Below are 25,972 nucleotides of genomic sequence, written 5' to 3'. Positions count from 1 at the left end.
TGCCCTTTCTGGGACAAGACCAAAACCGCAAGTTCTGCTAACAAGTCCTGCTTTCATTAACTTTAACGTGCGTGTTCTTAGTTGATGATCTTCCCCAGGGGAGGTGGTGGGGAGCACCGGGAGCCCAGGCTTCGGAGCGGGGTGTCTGCTCCAGGACACAGCTCCCAAAGCACATCAACTCGCCTGCGTCTGCACCCAGAAACACGTGCTAAAGGGGCTGGCCCTCTAAGGACTTGGGTGAAGATGTCCGATCTGGGCAGGTAACTGGGTTTTCTGGAGGAGCAGGGTGGTGCCCGGGTCAGCTGCAGCACAGAGCTCCAGCAGCACGGCTTCCAGAGCCTGAAGCGCCCCCAATCCCAGCCTGGGCTGTTGGGCAGTTACAGATGAGAGTCACCAAAATGACAACTGGCTGTATGTATTTGAACAAACCTCTGGAATCGAAGGGAGCTGCTATTGATCTGGAAAATACTGTTTGAGCTGCAGCGCTGTTGGACTAGGCTTAATCCTCTGCAGGCTGGTTTTTACTCTCTCCAAATAGGATTATTCATTTCTTCCATATTTTTGTGTTTGGTTTAAATACCCATGACAGCTACGGAGGCTTGGATTTCTAATCAGAGCAAGGGTGTTAGATTTAGGGATTGCTGTGTTATTTGGGGGGGGAATTTTTTGGATGGGATGTCAGTGTTTTTTCTTTACATATGTGGTCATATAAGCGAGAATAAAGTAACTTTTGCTTAGGTGCTCCCCGCCCCAGCTCGAAATCAGTGGCCAGAGTTAAAGTTTCAGTGATTTGGTTAGGTCGTGCTTAACTCCTTGTTACATCTCTTCTCCCACTGTGTATTTGTGATGTCTTATAGTTGTAGGGTGCAAATTCTGCCGTCTCAGTTAAAGCCAACTTTTAATACGCTTTTTTCCCCTCTCTGGGCATTATTGAAATGGCACAAAAGCCGAACGCTACTCGTGTTCGCTCCTGAAGGATGCAAGTTGATTAGATTTACTTGACAAATTAAGCTTGTTAGCATAATCTGCCATGTGCAAATTTAAATAATGGATGTATTGAAAAGAAGATGTTTGTGAAATGTGATAAATTTGCTGGGAATGGTTTGCGAGGTCCATGTCTCTGTCTGCTGAGCCTGAACTCGGGTCGGGGAGCCCTGCAACCCCACCAGCATCGCTCCAAAGGGAGCAGCCCCTCCTTGGCCCCCCCGGCTTGTAAGGAAGGTGTAAAGAAGGCAATAAAATGTTGGACTTTCCTGCCAGACCTGAGCCTGGAGGAAGAGGAGGATCCCAATTGGTTTCCATCAGATTCCAGTTAGCATGGATTTACGGGTTCCACTTAGCCCGATAAATGGCTTTGGCTGCCTTGGTGCGTTTGGGTTTATTTTTGCGTGCGATGGAAAGTGGTCAGCTTGAAGAGACAAGGGCTTGCCAGGGTTGCTGTGCATACGAGTGAAACTTCTTTCCGAGGTAAGAACACAGCAGGCAGAAAAATAAAGCTGTGTCGCATCATGAAATACGGGTGGAATTGAAGAGAAATCAGTAGTTCGTGTCTCTTGTGTTTGCTGTGGCAATGGATTGTGATAGGCATAAAAATTCCACTGGAAACTGGAAAAATTCTTCAGATTTCCTCACTTGCCTCAGAAACCGCACTGAGCAGCAGGTATCAATAGCTCCCAGTGTTCAGACTTCGTTTGCATCGTTCTTTCCATGGAACATTCCCATGAGAAGAAAGCAGAAGCCGATTAATGGGCAAGCCGGGGAAGGCGTTCTGTGCTGCCTGCAGCCCCTCCTTCCACTGCAGTGTGATGTCTGCGTTACAAAAGCTATTTTAGCGCATATTTGGGGAGCCTCTTGGTTACACACCGGCCGCGTTCGAGGTTGGTAGATGACATATCTTGGTGTCTTCTGTTAGTGCGTTGCCTGCGTTTGTGGAGGCGGTGGCTGAGCAGCACATGGTGTGCGGGTGAGCTGTTCAAAGGCGGCTTTGCAACGGATTCCATTTAGGGTGTCCCCACCTTTAGTTTTTTGCCTTGAGGCCCCAAAACCACGTGTATCTTCCTTACTCTGGGGCTGGGCCGTGAGCTTGGGCATATTCCTACCGCAACTCCAGCCAGACTTGGGGACGCCTGTCCTGAAGATGTTGCGTTTTTGGTAGAAGTTGACCTGTAGATGCCGTGGTAAATGGTGTGTATGTTTTCATAGAGGTTTATGAAGTCAAATAATTGTGACTATACTTAAAATACTCGGAGCGGCCTGAGTTTTGTACATTTTGATTTACTTTTAGGTTGTAAAAGTAAGGAAAAGGCTTATTTGCCTGTGGGGTCACAAATGGTAGTTACAACCCAGTTGTCATAGCTGGGGACAGCTTTTGTAAAGTGAAATGTTTACAAGCTTTTGAAGTCCTTAAGTTAAAATATGATTAAAAAAAGAAGGTGGGGGAACATCTAGTTCTATTTACTTACTTCACATAAAACCCCCAAGCCCCAGGGCACTGCATGTACCTTCTAAGAGGGCTTTCTCATATGGCTTTGACCCAGAGACCTTGCAGCTCCCAGAGTGCATCTCTTGAGCATCTTCTCTTTCTCGTATACCATCTTCCTTCTCTCTCATGCTCAGACCAAGCTCAGATTTTGAATTTGCTGGCCACGTTCAGGCTGGTTTGGTGCTGTTGGGATGAGGCTGGACAGGGAGCAGTGGTGTGTGATGCCGAATGCCTTGAGCGCAGGGCTGTGTCCATGTGCCTGGTACCATCTCTGCTGGGGGCAAAGCTGCAACATGAGCTCGCTCCTTACAAGACATCAGAGAATCCACATGAGAGCCCTGGCGGTTGGGACAACCCCGGCCAGGGACCTCACAGCACGAGGCGCCGGGGAGCAAATTGTGAGACACAAGTCCATAGGAAAATAACTTTATTAATTCTGGGGCTTGTGTTTTTTCTCCCTTCATTGTCTCTTTAATTTAGAGATGATTTTTCCATCTCAGCTTATGAAATATTGAGAGCTTTAGTATTTTGCGCAACCTTCATCAAAAGTGTCGGAAACCCCAGCGAGCCAAACTTTCTGAAATTACACATTTTCTGGAGGTGCCTTGCCAGCAGCCGTACCAGTGGGGAGCAGGGTGCCCAAAGCAGTGGGTGCCGGGGGACACCGGCAGATCTGCCTGTTCCCAGCCTGTTTTGCTGCCTGAACATCACTTCACAGTGTTCTCCAGGTACCCGTCTGCTGGTACTTCATTGGGATTCACTTCTTTTTTTTTTTTTTTTGTAACCAAAACACGAAATCACTGTTTTTAATTGAGTTTGGGAGGTGGGAGGGTGCCTGGAAACCTGTGCCAGGCTGCTTTTTGCAGCGATGTGCTCACCCAACCGAGGCAGCAACAGCCAAAAGTCTCCTGCCCAAGCGTCCCCTCGCAGTTACCATCCTGCCTCTGCGGGAGGAGATCCCGTGTCCTCGTCAACATGTGCTTTGCCTGCTTGCACAGTGCTTTTTAATGCTTCCTTTAAAGCACTTTTTTTCCCTCTTTTTACAGCCTTTTCCCCTCTGAAAGGGAAGCAGAGGTACCTTAAACTCATTAGGAGCAAGAGGCAGAGAAGGCAGGGGTGACGGGTTAGGTGGGATGCTGGGGGGCAGTGCTCTTAGGAGGTTTATAGCCATGGCTTGGCAGTTAGGAGTAGCCTACCAAAGCACTGGAAATTTCATTAAAAGAAGCATTTTTCTGTCTGTGAGCGAGTAAATATCCTGTCACGCTTACACCAGCTGTGGAGAAATCAGCTCGTGTGATTTCTGGGCTTTTAAAAAGCCGGCATCCCTCTCCTTGGGCAGCAGTGGGCTTTTAGTTTGCTGTCCTGGTAAGGTGTGTAGGTCTCTGATTCTCCAAAAAGTAGCTGGAGGTAGAGTTAGTGTTGCCTGCAAAGGTGTGGAAAGGATCATACCAGGACCTGAAGCCCCTCAGCTCAGAGGAATATGGACTGGAGTGCTGGATCCCTCCTGAAATCTTCACATGTGTTGGTGCCTGATCTGCAAACAAAATGCAAACGTCGCTTCTGGGGTGGTTTTATGAGAGCTGGGAGGAGGATGGTTTGGGCAGGACCTGGAGGGGTGGGTTCTGTTCCCCAGGCCAGTATCTCAGCCGCCCATCTGCACAGTGAGGAATGCTGTTGTGAAAATCCGTGTTTCCCCAGCGCCCCGCTTGCGGTGAATGGTGCTGGGCTGATGGGATTAGTCAGGGGCCTCTAGTTGATATCCGTTGTTCTGGTTTCAGCCGGGAGAGAGTTAGTTTTCTTTTGAGTAGCTGGTAATAGTGCTGTGTTTTGGATTTAGCGGGAGAAGAATGTTGATAATACACCGATGGTTTGGTTATTGCCAAGCAAGGTTTATACTAAGTCAAGGACTTTCTGGCTGGGAGGGGGCACAGCCAGGACAACTGACCCAAACTAGCCAAAGGGATATTCCATCCCATATGTCGTCATGCTCAGTATACAGTTTGAGGGAAGAATAAGGAAGGGAGGATGTTTGGAGTGGTGTCATTTGTCTTCCCAAGTCACCGTTACCCGTGGTGCCCCGTTGCTTTCCTGGGGATGGCTGAACACCTGCCTGCCCGTGCGGAGCGGTGAATGAAGCCCTTGGTTTGCTTTGCTTGTGTGCGCAGCTTTTGCTTTACCTATTAAACTGCCTTTCTCTCAGCCCACGAGTTTTCTTGTTTTTACCCTTCCCAATCTCTCCCCCATCCCGCGGGGGGAGTGAGTGGGTGGGCGGCTGCGTGGGGCTGAGCTGCGTGCCGGGGTTAAACCGCGGCACCGCTGCACGTCCGGGAGCAGCAGCTCAAAGTGACCAGCAGGTTTTTCGGTGGCAGAGTGGCCACGTCTGTGTGTTAAGGGGGGGAAAATGGTCAAATGTTGTTGTGTCCAGAGGGTTTCTTTTGTGAGCTTCCCCTACTGCTGTGAGATCCCTGGTGGCATTTACTCGCTGTATAAAACATTTCGGATTTACATTTTCCTTTAACACTTCCTCTTCGATGCAAGTAATCTGTTACACATTTAATTGCTCTTCCTTTGAATTTTCCAGTCCTCGTTTGGTACCCTTGCAACATCAGTATCTTGTTATCTTGTTGTTGCTTCTAATTACTAACACATGCCGGCTTTCCAGCGCTGCAAACTCCGGCGCTGGGGCTTGGAGGGGACTTTACAGGGAAGATTTATGTGCATGGGGAAACCTTCAGAAAATTAATTTGCTAGTTTACCCAACAGCTTATCCAAATTTCAAAATTGAGGGCTAAGACGAAGGCGCTGCGTAAAGCAGACCCGACTTTGGGTGGAAAAGCCCTGCGGTGGCGAAGCTCCCCTTTCCTCTCGCCGCCCTGCCGCCGTCTCGCTGTTATTGCCGGCCATAAACAAATTCCGCGTATTTAAGAAGTGAATGTCAGGCGGGCTGCGAGGCGCTGGTAGGTGTGTGCTTGGTGACATCAGCTGGCGAGCAGCCTGGCAGCAGCGCGGCGCAGGCAGGGAGCAGGCAGGGAGCAGGCAGGGAGCCCGGGGTGTGTGCCTTTGAGCCGGGTATTCTGGCAAGGTGGAGAGCTGCTCTGTTTGGCAGGACCTTCCCATCTGGGATCCATCTGTGTTTCCCTGGAACCGGACAGGCGGCTCCAGGCAGTGAGAAATCGCAGATGTGCGGGACCTGACACATGTCCAGCTAATGAAAGGAGAAGGCAGGCTGGGCTCCGGCTGCGCTCGAAGATCGGGGAGGAGGAAGAGCGCTTTTATTTATATTTCAAAGCAACTAGGTGTATTCAACAGCAGCTGGATCCTTGCAGCCGTGCTGTTTAGGGTAAGCAATAGCTGGGTGTATTTTTAAACGGGACTGGGAAGGGCGCAGCGTATCTGGGGGCAGTGGGGGATGCTCGGGGGATGTTTAGCCCCCAGGTAGGTTTGAAGAGCAACGTGGGTTTTGCTGGCGAGCTGGGAAGAGCCTCAACCTGGGGCCACAGGTAGAGGGAGAGGGTGGGAGCGGTGGGCGACTGCAGTGGCTCTGCTGGGGGAAACTTCCATAGCGGAGCCGGCTGCCTGCCTGGATTCTGCAGCTGAAATAATACTAAACTCTCTAAGGAGAGCTGCCTTAGAGCTCGCTCTACGTTGCTATGGAATGGTTTATTATTTTTTTTTTTTCTTATTTTCCATTCCTCCTCACCCCCAGCCCGTGAGCAGAAGGCTGGGATTCAGCATTTTCTGGGAAAATGGAAATGCGGGCAGGTTTTTGTGTGTTTTAGCAGAATGTGGTTTTCCCCCGTGCCCAGCCGTACTCTGGTTTGTGCATGCTGATATCGACGCTGGGCGGCTAAACGTGCAGGGGCAGATTTCTAACATCGGCTCCCGAATTTCCTTGATCTCTGTGTTTCCAGAGCTGCTCTGCATTGTGGCGGGGCTGCTCCCTTTTTGTCTTTGCGCTCCGCGAGCAGCGACTGACGCTACCAGCATCTAAATTTCTCAGATCGATTTTGTGATACCAGAAGAGACCTCTCTGCCCTATATATTTTTGCTGTATGCAGACTGCTTGTGTTTTCTTTTATTCCATTGTAATCTCCTAGTCCTGCATGTGTATTTTAAACCTGCCCTTTTCCCCTTCTCCCTGTTTGCTGGGAAGGTTCAGCAGTTGAATTTGCTCCTCTAGCCCTTTCGGGGTAGCTTGTTGTAAAGATCCCTTTGCGCGTTTGCTGAGCCGCCCCGGCTATGCACTCTGCTAAATATTACAGGCTATTTGTGCCCCCCGCAGCACTCGGCTCCCCTGTGACAGTACTCACAGTCTATTTTATGTGCCGGAGAAATCCTGCCCAGCCGCGGGAGATGCACCAAAATCAGCGCTCAAAGTTTGCGGCTGAGGGTCGTTTGCTATCATGCTGGAAAAAGGGAGAGGAATATTTCCTATGCTGCGTGGTGCAGGATGATGCCCTTTGGGTCACTTTGCTTTGTTGGGTTAGTTTTTAGTGTGCCAAATGCCAGTGTTTCCCGGGGAGCGCGGTGCAGCCTGCCCGGCTCCCCCGCAGCCCAGGCTGCTCCGCTTTGGCCGCTGTGGCAGCCACCTTAAGGTTTTCCTGCTCTTGCAGCATGCAAGCCTTTGGGTAAAGGCTTTTAAAAATATATATATTGTAAGTCAGCCGCGACAAACACACCAAACACCTCCTATGCGCCCCTCGCTGTCCCCAGAGAGGAGGCAGAAGGAGCTTCCTAGTGCTCTGCGACTTCTGCGTCTCAAAGCGCACCAGCACAAAGGATAAATTAAAGACAAAAAATCCCCAGCAAAGCTGTGGAGAGTGCGACAGCATCTAACAGCAAAGAGCCGTGCTGCTCTGCTGCGGCTCTGCCGAAATCTGCCCGAATTCGTGAGGGCAGCGCAGCGTGTTGGAGCATCTGCTGCTGCGGTTTCTTTGCAGGTCGGGCTCTGATAAGCAAGCGGAAGTTTTGCCAGCGTCAGGGCGATACGATTTGGCCATTAAACAACTAATTTGCCGGGGTCTTGCTCAAGCCCTGTGGGAAGCTGTTTTTCTTCTCGAGTTCCTCTATTTTTGGAAAGGATTTGGGGTCCCTAAGGAGCTGAGTGCTTAGGTGAGAGAGGTGACTGTATTTTGGGGAAGAGTGTAGCTTGAAACTCGGTGGCTAGTTGTGATAATTTTACAGAAATAGGGTAGCACCTCCAAGTGAAGACTTGTTTTCCTTCAGAATTGTCTGTTGGATTGTGTGATTTTCACCATTAATATGGTGAAGATGTTTAGTCTGATTTTTGGGACTACTTACACTTCAGCTAAATGTGGGTCCTCCCCAGCCAGGTACCCCTACCCCGGTACCATCCATCACTTAGAGAAACCTGCAAATAATGCAAAATGAAGAGATTCCAGTGTAAGACACAATGTAAAGGGGGTAAAGCAAAGGCAGTTTGAGCAAATATTGCCCACAGGGCAGTGCGGTAAGCCAAGGGAAGGATTTGAAGGGTCGGAGGAAGGAGCAGAATTGCTAAAGGCAAATAATTAATCTGAGAAGTCTAATACGCAGGGAATGCCCCGAGGAAAAGAGCAGAAACTCCATTTAACAGCGAGAAGGCCAGAGCAGCGCTGCCAAGGCGGGTTCTGCTCTGCTCGGGGACCGGAGCCACGGCCCCTGCTCACTTCCAAGATGCTGCTATTTTTGCAAGTCGCATCTGCTGGTTTTTGCAGAGACTTGTTTAAACTCGCTGAAGCCAAAAGCGAAGGGAGTTTTCTTCATGTGAACCGTGGGTCAGGCTCTTAGGGTTGTTTCGTTTTGGTTTTTTTCTTCCATTTTATTCCTCTTACTCTTACGGGACCGGTGTTCTGACAGAGCGGGGTTTCACTTCTTAACGCTGCCTTGTCTGTCAGATCGAGTGCGAGTCCCGAATTATTTCACTGCTGCTCTACAGGGCTTTGTCGCGTATCGCTCACAGTGGATTGTGACTTGGAGAGGTTATCGTTGGGGGACAGTAGGCAAGAGGGAAAGAGCGTGGTGTGTCTTAAGGAGCCGAGTTTTCACAGCAACGCCCCTTTGGTCCCAAATTGCCCCATAAAGGCAGTGACCAGCAGCAGCATTTTGCAGGAGGCAGCACTGATATGTGCCGGTTTGGGCGAGCCAGGTGGCCTCTTGTTTTCTCCAATTCTGTTTTTTTTAGGGTTTGGACACAGAACAAGATTTGTTTGACATGTATGTGCGATGTTTATAGCATAGCTGGATAGCTGAATAAAGTCATTTGAGGACTTGGGCATATGTAGCAGATTTAAGGCAGCACTGTCTAGTTCTTAAACCCGAACAGAGATGATGGTAATCTGTTGCCCGTTGGGTTTTTTTCCCATAATAAGAGTTGGCTTATCTGTACTTGTTCTGGGCTAGGTTGGAAGCTTGCCTTTATACTAGCGTCTAGTGACTATTTCAATATCCGATTGCTCGTTAGACACTAGGTATGAAATGTGTTTGACAGACACTCCAGAGCGGTCCCCGGGGGCAGCATCACTGCAGGTCTCTGGGAGCCTGTTCAACTTTTATTTTTATGATGGAGACTGTCTTAATTCATGCAGCACTCAGGGAATGCTGGAAAAACCTTTGTTTGGAGCGAGAGCAGAAGCTGGGAAGAACCGGCGAGCGATGAACCCGCAGTTAAAGTGCAGCACGGTGCGCTTGGGTTCAGCCCCTGGGTCTGCAAGCAATTTTCTGAGGCAAGACCTTGACCTTAGCGCCGCTTTGTGTGTTGGCGTCCTACGTCTGAAAGGACAATAGTGATTTCAGAGGTTTCAAAGCATTTTAAAGTGTAACTATAATGCCTTTTATTAGGCTGGGCGGTTGGCCTTTTTATAAGCCAAGCTTAAGGTTTTAGAATAATGTGTATTGAATTTCCTTGGCGTGCTCCGTTTCGTGTCCATGACGTTATTTGTGCTGTTGAAGGAGGACGGTCACAGGTGCTCAGAAGACCACATAGAAGAACCAGGACTGCTGCAGATCCGCTGCTCTGTGACTCTCTGGTCCTATGGAAACTACAAAGCCAAGAGACAGTTTTCCCTCCAGGACACCCCAACCTGACAGTGTGATGCTACAGAACCATCCCTTTCAAAGGCATCTCCTTCACCAAAAATAAACCAAGAAAGCCCCAGAAGTATTGGTAGCCATCACTGAGCTCTCCGCAGCCTTGGGGAGGAGGAGGAGGAGGAGGAGCACGCTGCAGCCCCGACACAACCCAAACCTGTTGCTCCGCGGCAAGCTGTGCATGTTTAAAGACCCGGTATTACTCGGGATGCTGGCGGAGCGTCGGGGGGAGCGGGTTATTGTGGGGGAACAGATGTGCCGTGCGCTGTTGCCGCGTGCCGGCTCTGCGCCGCGGCTCCCGGCACCAGGTGCAGCCATTGTTCTGGCTGGTCCCTATTCATCCGCCCTCGGCTGCCGCTCTGCGCCCGCTCCCTCATTGTTTCTCCAGGAAATTAGCATTAAAAACCCATCCCAAACCCCCACGTCCCTCAACTGCAGGTGACTGTTATTGGCCCCAGCTGCCACCCTTGTGCTTGATTACTTCCATATGGGGTTGTGGCAAGAAGTAGGATCTACTTATTGATTTTTTTTTAATATATTTTTTTCCTCTTTTTTATTCCCCCGCCCCGCACAGACACTTCAGCGCTCACAAGGAACAAAACCCTGAAATCTATTAAGCCCCCGATAGGCTCCAGTTGCTGTTACAACTGGGATGAACATTTTACAAGCAAAGCTAATTACACCCTCTCCTTGCTTTCTTCCTTTCTTCGGCCCCCGCCCCATAAATGTAAAATAACCAGAGGGCAATTGGTAGTAAATTAAATGTTTGCAGTGTCCTGAGAGGAGGTTTTCTTGCTAGCAGGAAGAAGTCTGCTGGGCTTTAGATGTTTGGTTATTTGTGGGTTTTGGGGGTTTTTTGCTAGAAAATGGGACAGTCTGGTCTCTGGCGTATCACTGTGACACACCTATGAAAGGGACACACAGATCCCAACCTGGGTCTGGAAAGAAAAGGAAGGGAAAAAATAGTTGAACAAGTGGGGTGTTAATTTGTGACCATAGTCAATGGTTGAGAGGAGCCAAAGAGAAGCTACACACCAACTGGGGTTACAGAAATCTAGGAGCAATGTGATTTTCTCCTGGTACGGTTCACCTACAGGGCAGCAGGTTGTATGAGAGCCAAAACCCCCCTCAATCCCTCCGGCTTTCCCGCTGTCGGAGCGGCGTGGGGCAGCGTGGGTTTGCCTGGAGATGTTCTGCAGTTGGGAACAGCAGAGCAGGCAGGGGACATCTCTTGATGTCCTGTTGGGGACTGGAGGATGAGGCTGTTCTGCAGGGGCACAGAGCGTGTCCAGCGAGGAGGAGGACGGTTGGGTCATGTTCCAGGATGAGGGGACCAGCCCATGCAGCCCTGAGCTGCTTTGTGCCAGGCAGCAGGGGAGGAGATGGGCAGCTGGGCTCAGCACTGGAGGCGTCAGGCAAAGCTTTCCCTTGTCCTTCTGTCTGAACAGCCTGGGTGACAAAGGCCTGTCCGAGCCTGGAGGTTGGTCAGTCGGAGTAGAATCATAGAATCATTTCAGTTGGAAGAGACCCTCAGGATCATCGAGTCCAACCATAACCTAACCTAACTCCAGCACTAACCCATGTCCCTGAGAACCTCATGTCTGTCTGTCCAGCCCTCCAGGGATGGTGACTCCAGCACTGCCCTGGGCAGCCTGTTCCAATGCCCCACAGCCCTTTGGGGAAGAAATTGTTCCCAGATCCAACCTCAACCTCCCCTGGCGCAACTTGAGGCCGTTTCCTCTGCTCCTGGCGCTTGTTCCTGGGGAGCAGAGCCCGACCCCCCTGGCTCCAAGCTCCTTTCAGGCAGTTCAGAGATCAGAAGGTCTCCCCTCAGCTCCTGTTCTCCAGCTGAACCCCCAGGTCCCTCAGCTGCTCCATCACACTTGTGCTCCAGCCCCTCACCAGCTCCGTTCCCTTCTCTGCACCCTCGCTAGTATTTCAATGTCCTTCTTACAAGGAGGGGCTCAAAACTGACCCCAGGATTCAAGGTTTGGCCTCACCAGTGCTGAATACAGTGGTACAACCACTTCTCTAGTCCTGCTGGCCGCACTGTTTTTGACACAAGCCAATATGCTGTTGGCTTTTTGGCCACCTGGGCACAGGCTGGGTCATATTCAGCCGCTGTCACCAACACCCCCAGATCCCTTTCTGCCAGGCCCATCAAAGCCCCACAAACCTCAGCTGTTATGGCTTGTGAGACAGCATCGGTTCTTTGGCATTTGTCCTGTGCAGTTGCAGGAGTTGGACTCAGTGATCCTTGTGGGTCCCTTCCAACTCAGGACATCCTGTGATTCCACGATTTGTCAGGTTGACCTCCACCTCGAGGTCCATCCTGCGGTGATGGGTGGGACCCGCCGACGCAGTTTGTGAGAAGGGTTTCGAATAAAAATCCTGGTTGGCATCTGAGGGGATGGATTGAACTGAAGTCCTCAGGTTATGTACTGCAGGCACCTCCATCCTGATAAGGACCCATCCCGCCACGTCTGCCTGGCATGGACCACCAGATGTTCTGGGAAGCAGCCGTGCAGGTGCAATGGTGGCGGTTGTGCATATCTAGTGATGGACTTGTAGAAACAAAAGAATCCGCCCCTTAGAGGTGCTTGTGCGGTGTGGAGAGAGAGCCACAAGGTAAATCGGGTCAGAAGGATGGATGAAGTTAGCGAGACAACCTAAGAGAGAGTCTTGAGCAATTTTCTTCATGCTTGTTTTAAACCCTTCAAAGTCAAATCTCAAACTTCGGGGGTTTCTTCTCCCTAATTAAATTAACAGGCCATATGGTGTTTACTGTGAGCGCCTGCAATATGGAAGGAGCTACCTCCTGGATCACTTTCTTTTTTCAAAAGAAGCTGCTTTACCTGATGTCGCTGCTCTGAAATGTTCTTTTCAGCCACCTCGCTGCTGTTGGTGTCACCTTCTGATCCTGGGCATGAGCTGTGCCGGAACCTTTTCTGTTTGCCGCCGCCTTTGTCTTCTCCCAAGCTCTGGTAATGCGGGTGTGCTGCTCGGTGCGTGCAGGTCAGGGCTGCTTCGTGCTTTTCCACATGCAGGTAACGATTCCTGTTCTCGGAGCTAAGGAGCATAGAAAACAACTCAGGGTGGTGGGATTTTGGGGGGTTGTGGTGTTATTTTTAACCACTGCTACTGATATTTTTGCTGAGGGTAACGTTACAGTCTCAGGGCTGCGTGAAACTGAAAGTTTTGTTGAGTTTTGTTGTTTATTAATGGGCTGTTTAAAAGAAAAAACCCACAACGTACTTTGCATGTGCTGCTTTTATCTTTACATGGAATCTGGAGGAGGAAATGAAGACCTTGAGGAAGAAAACCATCAGTTTCTTATTAGGCTCTTGCATTTAGATGAACAGGAGAACAGGGTAAGAATCTCTAAACCTGTAGGAGAAATGAAGGAATGAAAAAGCCTCCGATTTTGCTGTCTGTTTTCAGCTACTCTAACTCATGTAGCAGCGTTTTGGTGAGCATGGCTCTTGTGTACGAGTGGCCTTTGTGAGCCCATCCTGACCTCTCCAGCGATGCACGTTAACCTGTCTCTGCAATCTTAGCTTGTTGACGTGTCTTTTCTGTAGGGGCTCAGTGTTAAGAGAGGAGCTGGATAACCCTTCATCTTCAGGCAGGTTCAGCGTGTTCTGGCGTATCTGAGCTCCAGATACATTTGCGTCCGCTGAACAAACCCTGCCACATTAGCATATTCCCTGTAACGTATGCTCCAAGGGTGTTTCTTTGCAGAGAGGCCTCTCTAAAGATAGCATCTTGAAGTTCTGTGTTGTCAACCAAGGACACTTGATCTAAAAAACAACATTTGATACACAGACAAGGTTTGCAAGTGCCATCTGGAATCTGGGAGATGAGCTAGGTTGTCTCTGGTTTGCATACACTCACCAGGAATAAAAAAGTACATGCGAGCAGATTAGTTTGTCAGCATCACCTGAGCAGGACCATTTAGTCCACACGAATGTCCTCGGTGACATGGGACACCGGTGTAATCCCACACCGCTGGCGCACCTTCTTAGGGTGCTGCAAATAATTGTGTCGTTCAGTGGTGTGTTTATTGAAACCCAGGTGGAATCAATTTAAATTCCCTGGGGCCAGTAATATTTTAATCTACTGTCAAGCAAACTACAAGGCAGAACCTGCAAGTGGTGCAAAGCCCTTGCAGAAATGGGCATATTTGGGGGAGGTGGGGATGCAGGATGCGCAGATGTCTTTGTCTGGCTTCAGCTCTGCCTGCTGGAGAGACTGTCCTCAAAATCACGCCAGCGCTCAGAGCAGAAACCTGGAGACCATCAGCATCAAACACAGCCCTGGGCTGAATGGCGGGCTTACTGTCCACATCTTCCCGGGGATATGTAGGTTATAAAACGTATTTTACTTCAGGGCCTATTTCTTGACTTTCTAGTTATCCTCTCGTATGCAAATCTAATTTGCCTAATGGGCTGGTGAGTGTAATTGAAAGGCAGGCTGCACTTACACGATAGTGAAAAGTCTCACCTGTGCCCGAGCACAGATGGGTCTCTGCCTCGCCGCCGCATCGTTAGAGGAAATTTATAGGCACTGTGTCACAGGCTTTGCTGTGACTGGGAGAGGAAAATAGTTTAAAACAAACGTGGGCTTTTGCTGATTTTTATTTGTTTGTAGGGTGGGCTCTGTATTTCCTGGGTTTGCAGTTTTGGTGGTCGCACTTCTTGGTTAACATCAACTGTGTCTTTGCCTTGTGCAGCAGTTGATGGTGGCCAGGCTAACGCAGGTTACTAATAACTAGTGTAGGGCAATCCTAAGAGTGATGAGTTGGAAAGTCTTCTGTGTGCTGTGCTGCAGTATGATGCTTTGAAAGCAAGTGCATTAGCAGCTGAGCCAACACCGTCACTCTGTGGTCCCTGTGCATCGCTGAATCTCCAGAGGTTGTCCACAGAGAATCTCTAGAGGTTGTCCATGGAGAATCTCTAGAGGTTGTCCATGGAGAATCTCTAGAGGTTGTCCATGGAGAATCTCTAGAGGTTGTCCATGGAGAATCTCCAGAGGTTGTCCATGGAGAATCTCCACCTCAGCTGCCTGTGAGACAGGATGGAACACAGCAGAGACAGTTACTGCCGGGGAGGCCAAACCTTGAATCCTGGGGTCAGTTTTGGGCCCCTCACGCCAAGAAAGCCCTTGAGGTGCTGAAGCGAGTTGAGAGAAGGGAACGGAGCTGGTGAGGGGCTGGAGCACAAGTGTGATGGAGCGGCTGAGGGACCTGGGGGTTCAGCTGGAGAACAGGAGCTGAGGGGAGACCTTCTGATCTCTGAACTGCCTGAAAGGAGCTTGGAGCCAGGGGGGTCGGGCTCTGCTCCCCAGGAACAAGCGCCAGGAGCAGAGGAAACAGCCTCAAGTTGTGCCAGGGGAGGTTGAGGTTGGATGTGGGGAACAATTTCTTGCCCAAAGGGCTGTCGGGCACTGGAACAGGCTGCCCAGGGCACTGCTGGAGTCACCATCCCTGGAGGGGTGGACAGACGCACAGATGAGGTTCTTAGGGACATGGGGTTTAGTGATGGACTTGACAGTGTCGGGTTAACCACTGAACTTGGTGATCTTAAAGGTCTTTTTCAGCTAATGTGGTGCTATTCTATGTCCGTGTCTGCTGGGTTCATTGCCTGAAGAGCCCCAGAAGCAGTGAACTTGACTGGCTCTCCTGCTCATCCCCATCTCTCCATGCCTGGGATCTGCAGGAGGTGCTGGCTCCTGGTCCAGCGCCGCGCCAGTGTCCCCACTCCCAGAGCTGGGTGGGTGCACATCTGTATCGTCAGGCCCCTAAGCACCTCTAAAACCCATCCCAAAATGTGTTGCTCCTGTGCTTCCAGCTCCACGGGATGCTGGAAAGATTCCCACGTGCTGATGGGCTTGGGGGGTGAAGGGGAAGAGCAATTTGTCTAGTGACGTGAGGAGTGTTTTTAAGAGGCAGAATTGTCGTCTTGGCAGGACTCCTGTGCGTGTCATTGATCGGGAGCGAATATTAGCTGGGCAGCAGTTAATGTGCTTAGCGCCCAAGTGAGTGAGACACGCTCTCTGAAGCGAGCCAGCCTGAGTTATGGTGTGATTAGCGAGTCTTGGCTGCCTGGGGTGCCCTGACGGGACAGCGAGGTGGGTGTTAGTGTGCGCAGCACTGCTGGCTCTGCAAGGGCTGCGCTGGTGGAGCCACGGCGGGCGCGGGGCTGAGGAACCTTGTGTCCGCAGTTCGGACTTTGGCACTTGTAGGAAGTTGTAAATAATGGGGATGAAAGACTTCCCAAGTCTTTTCCGTGTTCCTTCTTGATTTCTTGATCAATTTCATAGAATCATAGAATCACTTCAGTTGGCAGAGACCCTCAGAATCATGAAGTCCAACCATAACCTAACCTAACTATATAATTAACCCACATCCTTAAGAACCTCGTCTAAACGCCTTTTCAACCCCTCCAGGGATGGTGACTCCAGCACTGCCCTGGGCAGCCTGTTCCAATGCCCCACAGCCCTTTGGGGAAGAAATGTTTCCAAATATCCAATCTAAACCTCTCTGCTGCAACTTGAGGCCGTTTCCTCTCATCCTATCCCTTGTTACTTGGGAGAAGAGACCAACACCCTCCATGCTTCAGCCTCCTTTCAGGTACTTGTAGACAGCAATAATTAATTGGCCTATTTTTATATGAAGTTCGGTGGAACTTCAGCCCCTGGAGCTGCCTGGCGATGGGTGGGCGCTCTGTCCAGGGAAGGGAGACTCTTTGTTGGACTCTGCTTTATATTGGAAAAGAGGCACCGCTGGTGGGAAGCTTTAAGCAAAAGAACTTGCTGCACTGACCCAGAAACAGCATCTTTTTTGATATCTCCTAAATTTCTTACAGAATTGGCTAGAAAATTACCTCCTCTTTCACAACTTTATTTTTCCTACGGAAACTATTTTAATACTGAAACTAAGGCTTGGATATAAATCACCAGGCAGTGAAAAAGACAGGTCGCTAGCCTGGTGTCTCAGAATACGGTGCTGCCGCAAAACCCCAGCGCTGCTGCCGCCGAAATGCTTTTTGCAGATTCCCCTTTTCCGAACCGTTTTGTTGAAGAATAAAGCGGGCCAGCTGAGGAGGCACAGGGCCCCAGGCTCGCAAGTGGAGCTCGTTGAGCAGTGGTGAGATGGATTTGTGGCTTAAACTTCTCCTGTCGAGGTCTTGCTGGTGGATTTTAAGCAACGAGCAGCGCCGATGTTGTGACACCTCGAATTGCAACGTCGGTGCAAGAGGCTCTTGTGCAGGATGCGCTGCAGAGAAACTGCACGACAGCCAGAACCCTCCGGGAACGCTTTACCTGGGTGAGACAAGCCCGGAGCCTCCCTGAGGCTCCTCCAGACCCGTGTGTGTGACCAGAGAGCCCGGCGAGGGCTGTCGCGGTGGTGCCACCGCGGCCTGGCTTCCAGTTCCAGCATCTCTGCTCCTTTCAATCAGTGGATACGTTTCTATTGACCATTACGAGCTGTGAAGAGCCCCTCAGAGCTAATTAGTAATAAGAGGATGGTGCCAATTAACCACTGCTCCCTGGGCTCTGCCACCGCTTTTCTGGTAGAGCTGGGTTAGCGAGGAAGGTAACAAAATGGAGCTGAGTGTGTATGTGTTTCATGTGGAGAGCAGGGGAAGGGTGGAGCTGCTTGTTAAATGGCCAGCAATGCAAGTTTTAAAAGGATTTATGAGTGCTAGATAAAATCATATGCTAAGGGCTGTCTCAAAGCCTCTGTTAAGGTGGAAAACGCGTTCGAAAGTTGAAGCTTGTTTTGTGGTGTTTTCTCCCTTTTGGGTCACATTTTTGCAGGTATGAAAGCTGCAGCTTGATTTACTCCACAGCATTTAGCCTAAGCAGGAAGAAAAAGAGATTTCCACTCCCAAAATTACAGATAAATTGTTCTTCTATATCACCTATGGGATTTTTGATAGCAGATTATTTTCTTCATACCTCAGCACAGCTTAGCGCAACTTTATTTTAAAACCAGCGCTTGCAAACACCTGAAGTTTTACAGTTGTGAGTTTTTCCTTTTTCAGAATGTGAGTCCTTTCCGAGTTAACTGCGTTTAACGCTCTTATTACTGCTTACAGCAGCCCGATGCTCTTCCAGAGAGGCCTTATGCCAGCTGATGGGTATTGAATAGGTATCAAGGACTAGACTGCTAATTAGAAGTAAGAGTTGTCATAATGGATGCCTCCACAATCCAGAAATGCTGCTGCGGGCTGTCAAAGCTGCGGAGGGACGTGGTGACAGATGCACCGGGCGGTGACAGAGCTGGTGGCGTTGGGGTGCTTGCCATGCTGCCAAACCGGGTATAAGCCAGCGGGTTCAGTCCACGTCGTGCAGCAGCGCCTGGTGCTTTGGTTTGGGCTGCATGGCGTCACCAAAACCTCCATAGGTGCGGTCCCTGAACTGCAGCCGAGGTTAAGAACACTGGCGGTAGGAATGGAGCTTGGGTGCCGGCACTGCCCGGGGCTGCGCTGTCCTGTCCTTCAGCCTCAGGTTTCCAACATGGTGTGTCACTTTCTACCCTCTGGAGTAAACTTGGTGTTTGCTCTCTGGCCCCCAGAGGAGCGAATCGCCCCATCCGTGGCTTTGCTGCTCTGGGCAGCGAGTGATTTCAGACCTTTTCGGGGGGGAACCACTTAAAGCCAACTTTTAAAATGCCTTTTCATACCTAAAAGAAGCTGAGATGGTAAAAGTGCTGTGTATTATTCATGTGAGCATGGCTAACTCAATTCTTCCTTTTGCTGTACATTACATTTCCTATAAGTGAAACTAAGGCTCTTTTTTCCCTGACATAACATTTCTCCATATGCATAAGCCTCACAAAATAGTCATTTAAAAAAAATAAGTCTTTGATAGCCAGCTGTTGCTCCGAGTCTCTTCCTAACTGGTCTCCCTTTTGTACGTGTTGTGTCTGTGCTCCACCGGACTTGGGAGCCATTCATCTTCCTGGTGTTTTCTTCCCTGCGGCAAATGAGAGACAGATGTTCCCATCTGGAAAGTTTGCTCCCGCCACCGTGGTTTCGCTCCGCGCCGGGGGGTTTGGAGAGCACTGTGGCAGGCTGAGACTTTTAAGAACTAATTTTTCCATGATTGTGATAATTGCCTGTTTGATATCTGTAACTGCTTTCATTTTTCATTCGGAGCGCTTTAGCCTAATAAGTAAATAGCGCAGAGGAGTAAATGTTTCTTAATATCGTAATAGTGGTGGGTGATTAAAAAGAAAAAAGTCTTTATTCTGTAACTTTACACGGAACAGTGAAATGATGAAAAATTAGCAAAATACTTGAGCAGTGACTACCCACATGAATTAGTGAGCACCTCTGGCTTTGCTGGAACGCAGCTCCCCTGCCCGTGTCCCCCGTTCTAACCCAGGCCAAGGAGCTCTGAGCAGTCGGAGGGTGGTTTTGGGGAGGGAGGAGCAGTTCCCCTGATCCCCAAAGCCACCCCCATCCTAACACTGGAACACTGACTGCTCTGTAGGCTTTGCTCTCCAGGAATATATTCAGAACATATCCCTGCTTTCGGGGTGGCTGGTGAGGATGAGGAGGGGTCGCTGTGTCCCTTTGAGGCAGCCAGTGAGCAAAAGGTGTTGGTGGGGACATCACGAGATGCACTTGGGTCCCCAAGACTTATTTACATGGGCGCTGGCAGCATGGGAGGGGAATTGCTGCGCCAGAGCTCCCAGGTGGCTGCTGCGCCGCATATAAATGGTTTTTACGGCTTTTATGGTCTGAGTAACTATTCCCTCGTTCCTTCACGGAAAAGAGAGCAGGAGAGCAGGGGGTGCCACACCAAAGTGGTTTGTGTTCTTGTAGAAGTGAGACAACCAGAATTTTGGGGGTTTGCTGTGTACCCCGTGCTGGGGCTGCTGGAGGCAATAGTTTGTGGGCTGGATCCTGCAGCCGTGGGTTTGCACCGGTGGCCGTGGTGTGGGTCCGTGGGCCAAGAGGAAGCCGGAGCTGGCAAGGCAGGATGGTTTGTGCCGATGGGGCTGGCGTGGCCAAGGCGAGGGCAGAGCCGGCGCTGCCACCGTCTCGTCCAGGTGGGAGCACAGCAGAACTGCTCTGCAGTCCACCCCGCGCTACCAGTGACTTCGTACAGCCAGGGACATTAATAGGGTTTTATAAAAATCACTGAAGGGCAAGACCGATAGAGATCTGCAGTCTGCCTTCAGGAATAAATTATTAATCTTATTTCCCTTATTAACTGATTTCTGGACTGGTTGCGAGCGATAACGTACTTTGCTCTTTCAAGTTCTCCTATCTGAGTTTCACATTGAATTGAGATTTAAAGTGAAACAGCTGTGTGTGGGAGAGGAATAGATGGCGATGGAGATACACGCGTTTATTTTTGATTTATAAAGCGCCTGTCCCGGGCTCAGCAGCTCCCTCCCGTGTGGTGCGAGGCTCTCCTGCGAGGTGCCGAGTCCTCTCCCCTCCCACAGCATCTCACAGCTCAGGAGCCGGGATGTGCTATGGAACCAAGCTAAACAGGGTAAAAATAGGCTGATCGCATTTGGCGGAGGAAGTATCATCACATAAGTTCCCCACTGCAACAGATGCTGGAGTATCGTCTTGGCCAACTCGGCGCTTTGGCGTGGAGGGAGGAGGACAGAGAGGGACCTCAGCTGACCAGTATTTGCTGCCGACCTGTTTATGTGACATGTGTCACCCAGATCTGGTGATATGTTCTCATTTATTGACTCAAGCAAAGGGAGACCTCTGGAAACGACCTTACGTGCAAATAAATGTCAATATTTGTATAGAAATGTAGTCTTGACTCAAAACCTCTTAACGTTTCCCTGTCTACTAAATTACAGCTAACCCAGTCATCCTTTATTTTTCCCTAAGGCTGCTGTATTGGCTGCCTTGTTTTGATGCTTATCTTCAGCCTTCCCTTTCCATCGCTCTCTGATGCCGTGATGCTGCAAAACGATAAAACATTGGCTGTTTGCTCGGTGATGCGATTTCAGTTTGAGGTTGGGGGAAGCTGGCTGGAGCAGGCGATGGAGGGATTGCAGCGGAGCAGCAGCAAACGGCGTCTGAGTAGCAATACTCTTGTTTGCGCGTAGATAACCTCTCATCTGCATGCCTCGGAGAACTGCAGAGGTGCTCCACAGATGGCTTAGAGCCGTCAAGGGGAGGGAAAGGCAACCTTAGAGCGGAGGAAAGATGTTAATAAAATTTAAATGTAATTCTTCCCATTTCTCAGTTCCTAAATGTGAAAAATATTAGCTTGGTGGAGACTGAAAACAGATGGTGAGCAGTTGGAGCAGATAAGCATGTTATTCAAAATAAACATTCGCCAAAGCTGGGGAGGTGGCAAACCATATTTCATTTCACCCTATTTACATTATCAGGTCAGGTTACGCTGATGCTGCCTCTCGTTTGCATTCAGACGCTCAACAGGGAACCCTGCGACAACACGAGCCAACTGCAGCGTGTCCTTCTCGTCACAGACGTGTTTGGACTGGAACGGATGGTTTGGGCCATTTCCCTGGCTTTTTCTCCAGGATGATATATGGAGCTGATTATCTTAAACCAGCTCTCCTGGGCTGTAGGCCGGGCCCTGCCAGCCACCCGAGAGGCCACCAAGGTGTGTCCTTCCTTTGCTTTCCTCTTTCAAACAGTCTCTTTACCCATTTAGACAAGCTTTGCATTGCTCTGTCTTAAACCAGAGGCTCCTTGTCACCATTGCTTAGTACTGTAAATTCCTGTTCTGAAGCAAGAGGTGGCTTTTGATTGTACAGCCATGTGTATTATATACTACAACAGTACTTGCTCCGTCGTCAAAACTTGCTGTTCACATATAGTTAAAGCTTTGTTAAGCACGCTTAGTGGTTTACCCATGTAAATGGTGGGGAAATGAGCCCCTGGTTCCAAGGACTCTTTGTAGAAAGGGTTCGTCTTACTGATTTGTAGGTGAATTATCATAGATGCTTCTAGAGCAAGTAGTCAGCTGAGGTGGTAGGGCCAGTGTAAGGAGAGGTGCTGGAGTGTGGCTTATCTCCCATGCTTTGGTGGATGTTTTGGGATGGGCTGAATGGCCTTTGGAGGTGTCTGTCTGTCCGCTGGCTCCAGGATGAGCGAGCTTGGACCTGGCTCCTGGGTGACCAAAGGGTTTCTCCTGCCAGCCTTAACCTTGGATGCTCCCACTGGGATGATTCTCCAGTCCCTTGCTCTCAAGAGGCAGGTGTGAATTTTGGGCTCCTGAGGTGAGGAGTGCCTTTTTATGAGCATATTCTACCTGTTCTAGATGAAAACTGAAAACATCTGCTCTGATTAAACCTCTTCTTTCTGCGTGAAACCATGGCGTGCTTTCACTCCTCAGACTCTGAACCACTGGGCGAACCCCTTGTACACAGTCTTTTGTACAAAAGACATCTACTCAACCCAAATTTTATTAATGTATAGGCTTCAATGTAGCCACTTAGTGGTCAAAGCCTTGTTGATGAGGTCTGATTTTCGAGTCTACTCTCTCCATCCTGCAAACTGTAAAAGGAAAAAGCAAACCCTTATCTGTGTGCAAGTGCCAGTTCTACAGTGCTGTCTCATGTTTAATGCGATTGTATCTTATTTCTTCCAATAAGTTTTGTGGTTTGACTTCTGCAAAAAGCTGAAGCGTGATAAGCTGGAGTGCTTCAGTCTGGCAGGTGGGTTTGTGAGAAGCGGTTCAGAGTCCTTGCAGCTGATTTTTAAAGGAGATCTACAAAATTGCTTCCAGGCCAGGCAGGTCTCTCCTTCCTTCTTAACTCTTGCAACTGTGAATCAAGGAGAACCCTACACCTGTGTCAAAAATGCCTCGGAGATATCGGTGCTCATGGTGCACACGCCCTCCAACCAGGCAGCCACAGGCTGAAATCCATTTCTCTAGAGGGAGAAGGAAAGGCTTTGCTGTCTTGAGCTGATAGCAGGGTTCTAGAGCCTGCGCATGCTCCATGTGCTTGCTCATTGGGGCTGCTGGATGGTGCTAAATTGTGCCCGTGCAGATAGGATGATGGAATCATTTTGGTTGGAAAAGCCCCTCAAGACCATCGAGTCCAACCATAAGCCAACCTTGTAACTAACCCACATCCCTGAGAACCTCATGTCCGTCTGTCCAACCCTCCAGGGCTGGTGACTCCAGCACTGCCCTGGGCAGCCTGTTGCAATGCCCCGTAGCCCTTTGGGGAAGAAATTGTTCCCACTATCCAACCTCAACCTCCCCTGGCGCAACTTGAGGCCGTTTCCTCTCATCCTATTGCTTGTTACTTTGAAGAAGAGCACAACAGCTGGTGTAAATTCATACAAAGCATCCGCATTTTCTGCACCATGGCAGTGACTCTTCCCCTCTTCCCTTGCTCTCGGGATCAAGCCTTGCTCTGGAGCATCACCGGCCCAGGCTCTACATAACTGTCCATCGCCTCTTCCAGACGGGACCGTGCATGTGGGGGATGCAGCCCGGGAGTCATGGCCCCAGCAAGGATGCGAGGCAGGTTCCCGACCCGCTTTTTCTTAATAAATCTAAATCTCCTATCCTGATATTATTCTGCCATTTGTCAGAACTATATTTTGAACTTCGAGAAGTGGAGGAGACTCTGTCTGTGTGCCAACCAGGGCTATTCCTGGCTCTCTTCTCCAGGTCCTCCTCTTGCTCTTTGGGGGAAGGTAACATTTTGTTTTCCTCATTAAGTGTTTTTATTTATTTTTCCTCACTTAGTTTATTCTCTAATTGCCAAAAGCGTTTTAAGGATTAATTTAAATTCCAGTGTACTTGAGACACTCCCTAACTTGTGACTATATTTTGGTGCCTTTTCTCAAACCCACAGGCATGAAGGGATGAATAAAGCAGCTTCTATGTACAGTTTGCAATGCGAGTAAATTCTGGCTGTTCTTCAGAGCTTACCCATCACAGCAACACTGTCTTTGCGCTAAACACTAAAGGTGGAAGCCTTCTTTAAAGAAAATAAGTGTGATTAAATCTGTTTCGAGTGGGTGTTGAAACCGCCCCCTCTGAAATGTGCTGCTGTGTTGCAAAACTGGAGTCTTGGTCCCCAGGAGTGCGACTCCTCCGAGGAGCGGTCGAGACCCCAGGTTTGCTCCTGGTGTTCTGCCCCGTTGTCTCACTTAGCTCATCCTCCTTTCCAAAAAGAAAAGTCATATGCCCCTTTTTAATTTGTTATGCTCGCATGAGAACTGGAGCAGCAAAGGCAATAGGGTGCGTACCAAAAGTCAACGCGGAGAAACAAATAAAACCGGGGCCTTTTGGCGTGTGAGTGGAGAGCGGAAGGATGAAGGGTTTCAGGTGTATTCAAAGTGCTGGGGCTTTCTGGTCTCCTGCACACCTGGGCTCCCTAAATGGGACACGTGAATATATAGGGCACGCAGCATAAAGCCATGTGTGCTACAGCTGTCCTGAGCCAGCTCCGCGGCACCTGGAACCTGCAGCTCCTGTTGCAGTGAGATCTGGTCCTCAGGCTTCGTTGGCGTTTGGAGACGATGAAACTCTACTTGCATCAAGCCAAGACTAAGTCCAGGTAGGGTTTGGAAGGAGGAGTTTTTGAAGAACAACCCATTGTTTCCAGTTTAGGCAGGTGTCCTGCTCTGACACTTGGAGTATTCAGTCATTGACAAGGTTATTCTTTGTAAAGCATCATCTAAAGATCTATTATGGCATTTGACTCTCTAGCGTGGTTCCAGATGGCTGATATGGTGGAGTGACTTGCAGGCGTTTTGGGGAGCATCTCAGCATCTCTGTGTGTGTCTGGAGGCCGTGCCGGAACGTTGGTGAGCCAGTGAAGATTTCTGGGCAGCGAAGGTGGCGTTTCTCCAGGGACCATCTCACTGGCTCATTTTTAGACCCAGATCAACTCAAGGCTAAATCAAGTCCTCGTTTGCAGTCTGGTTTGCTCACATGATTCTCATTAAATGGATGTGTTTAGGCTAAAAATGAGGAGTTTTAGGAAGGTGGTTTTTATCTGCGTTTATAGGTGCCCCAGGTCATTAGCAGGAAGCTTTTAAATTTAACAGTCCTGTTTGCTTCTTGTCTGTTGGAGTGAGCTCAGGAAGGAAGGTGCTGGCTTCTCGTGGGCTTTGGTGTCTCGTGCAGGAGCTGGGTTTATTCTGCGGTTCTAAAATCCATGTAACTTTTTTCCCTGTAAATTAACTAAATCAGTTCTGCTTCCTTAATGTGCCTTAGGAGCGTTTTAGGAGGCAAGAGTAGAAACCTCACGGATTGGTTTCACGCTCTGTTTCTCTCTGGAACGTGGCAATGTCAGGTTGTCCATATACTCCAGGGGAAGAGGGTTTCATGGGAAGGGGTGAAGGTGATGGAGCGAGGCGGGGGGCCAGGTGTCGATGATTGGGAAGGAGGAGCCGCAGGTGGGAGTGATGCAATGTGATGTTTGGGATGTGATGCGCTCAGCATCCCCACAGCCGCGCACAGAACTCACAGAGAAAAGCACGAACCGCATCTCCCTTCTCTGTCCATGCACGATGTGCAAACGGGTCGTGGTTCTCATGGATTAGCTCACGGTTTTGCAATTATTCCTGTATTCTGAGCAAACACGTTTCCATCCCCTGATGGCCATCGGGCACCGAGTGGTACATGAGCACAATTAGCGCTGCTTTGACTGAGTCATGTAGCAATGTTTTCCTTCCTGGGGGAGTGAGCTCAAACTTTTCGTGCTAGAAACAGCCCTAACTTCATGCGCAAATTGGGCTCTTTGACTATTTTTTGCATTTATTTCAAGTGGGAGGAAAGACAGGGGTTTATCTCCTCCTGCTCTTGCCAACAAACTCATCTGCTGCAATAAGTATCTGCGTGCATGAGGGATGTCCTCATCCTATGTCAATGTATTGTTATTCCCCTGAATGTCGTCTTCAAGTGTGGATGTGAGAGGCAGAGTCTGCACATAGTATTAAACCATAGGAAAGTGTGACCAAATGGATGCGTATAGTAGTTTGCAATATTATATTAGTAAAATTGTTCTGTGTTAAAATTAATAGTGCGTGTGGTGGGTCCCCACTTTGTTGAGGAAAGCAAAGCCTAGAATGATTTTTTTTTTTGCAAACACATTTAGATAAATAGAGACACAGACTTTCTGCTATGGAAGTGTTGTGGACACAGGCTTTATAGCAATTCCAGCCCTGCCACCTCAGTTATTCCAGCTCCATTGAAATAGCAGGAGAGCATGAATTTTCTGCATACACTCATTTCTGCTCCCCCTTCCACAGACTGTCCAGCAAACAGCCAAAAAAACCTGCTTGTCATAATGAACTTGGTTTGTTACTTTGCTGGCGTTAACGATGACTTGCCATAAGGAAGATAAACGAGGCGGCTGGTGCCGGGTGTGTGGTGGCAGCGCAGGTGCTGGTGGCTCCCAGAGCCCATTCCAGGCCA

General features: G+C 49.5%; 1 protein-coding gene across 6 annotated transcripts in view; it reads left to right on the top strand.

Moving 5' to 3' along the window:
* Window positions 1-25,972, top strand: part of CBFA2T2 (CBFA2/RUNX1 partner transcriptional co-repressor 2) — a 60,922-nt gene that overhangs the window by 16,258 nt on the left and 18,692 nt on the right. The window contains exon 1 of one of the 6 annotated variants that reach the window (XM_065031832.1): window positions 5,454-5,822. The exons of 4 other annotated variants lie outside the window; for them this stretch is intronic. The gene's annotated coding sequence lies outside the window, so the exon portion shown is untranslated. Of the gene's footprint in view, window positions 1-5,453; window positions 5,823-16,018; window positions 16,203-25,972 lie in introns of those variants that run through there. One more of the 6 variants, XM_065031834.1, reaches the window with a different exon arrangement.

Source organism: Columba livia, chromosome 16 (genome assembly GCF_036013475.1).
Source record: "Columba livia isolate bColLiv1 breed racing homer chromosome 16, bColLiv1.pat.W.v2, whole genome shotgun sequence".
In the NCBI taxonomy this organism is placed as follows: Eukaryota; Metazoa; Chordata; class Aves; order Columbiformes; family Columbidae; genus Columba; species Columba livia.
The sequence above is the reverse complement of the archived record's forward strand: the minus strand, read 5'-3'. Positions and strand labels throughout refer to the sequence as shown.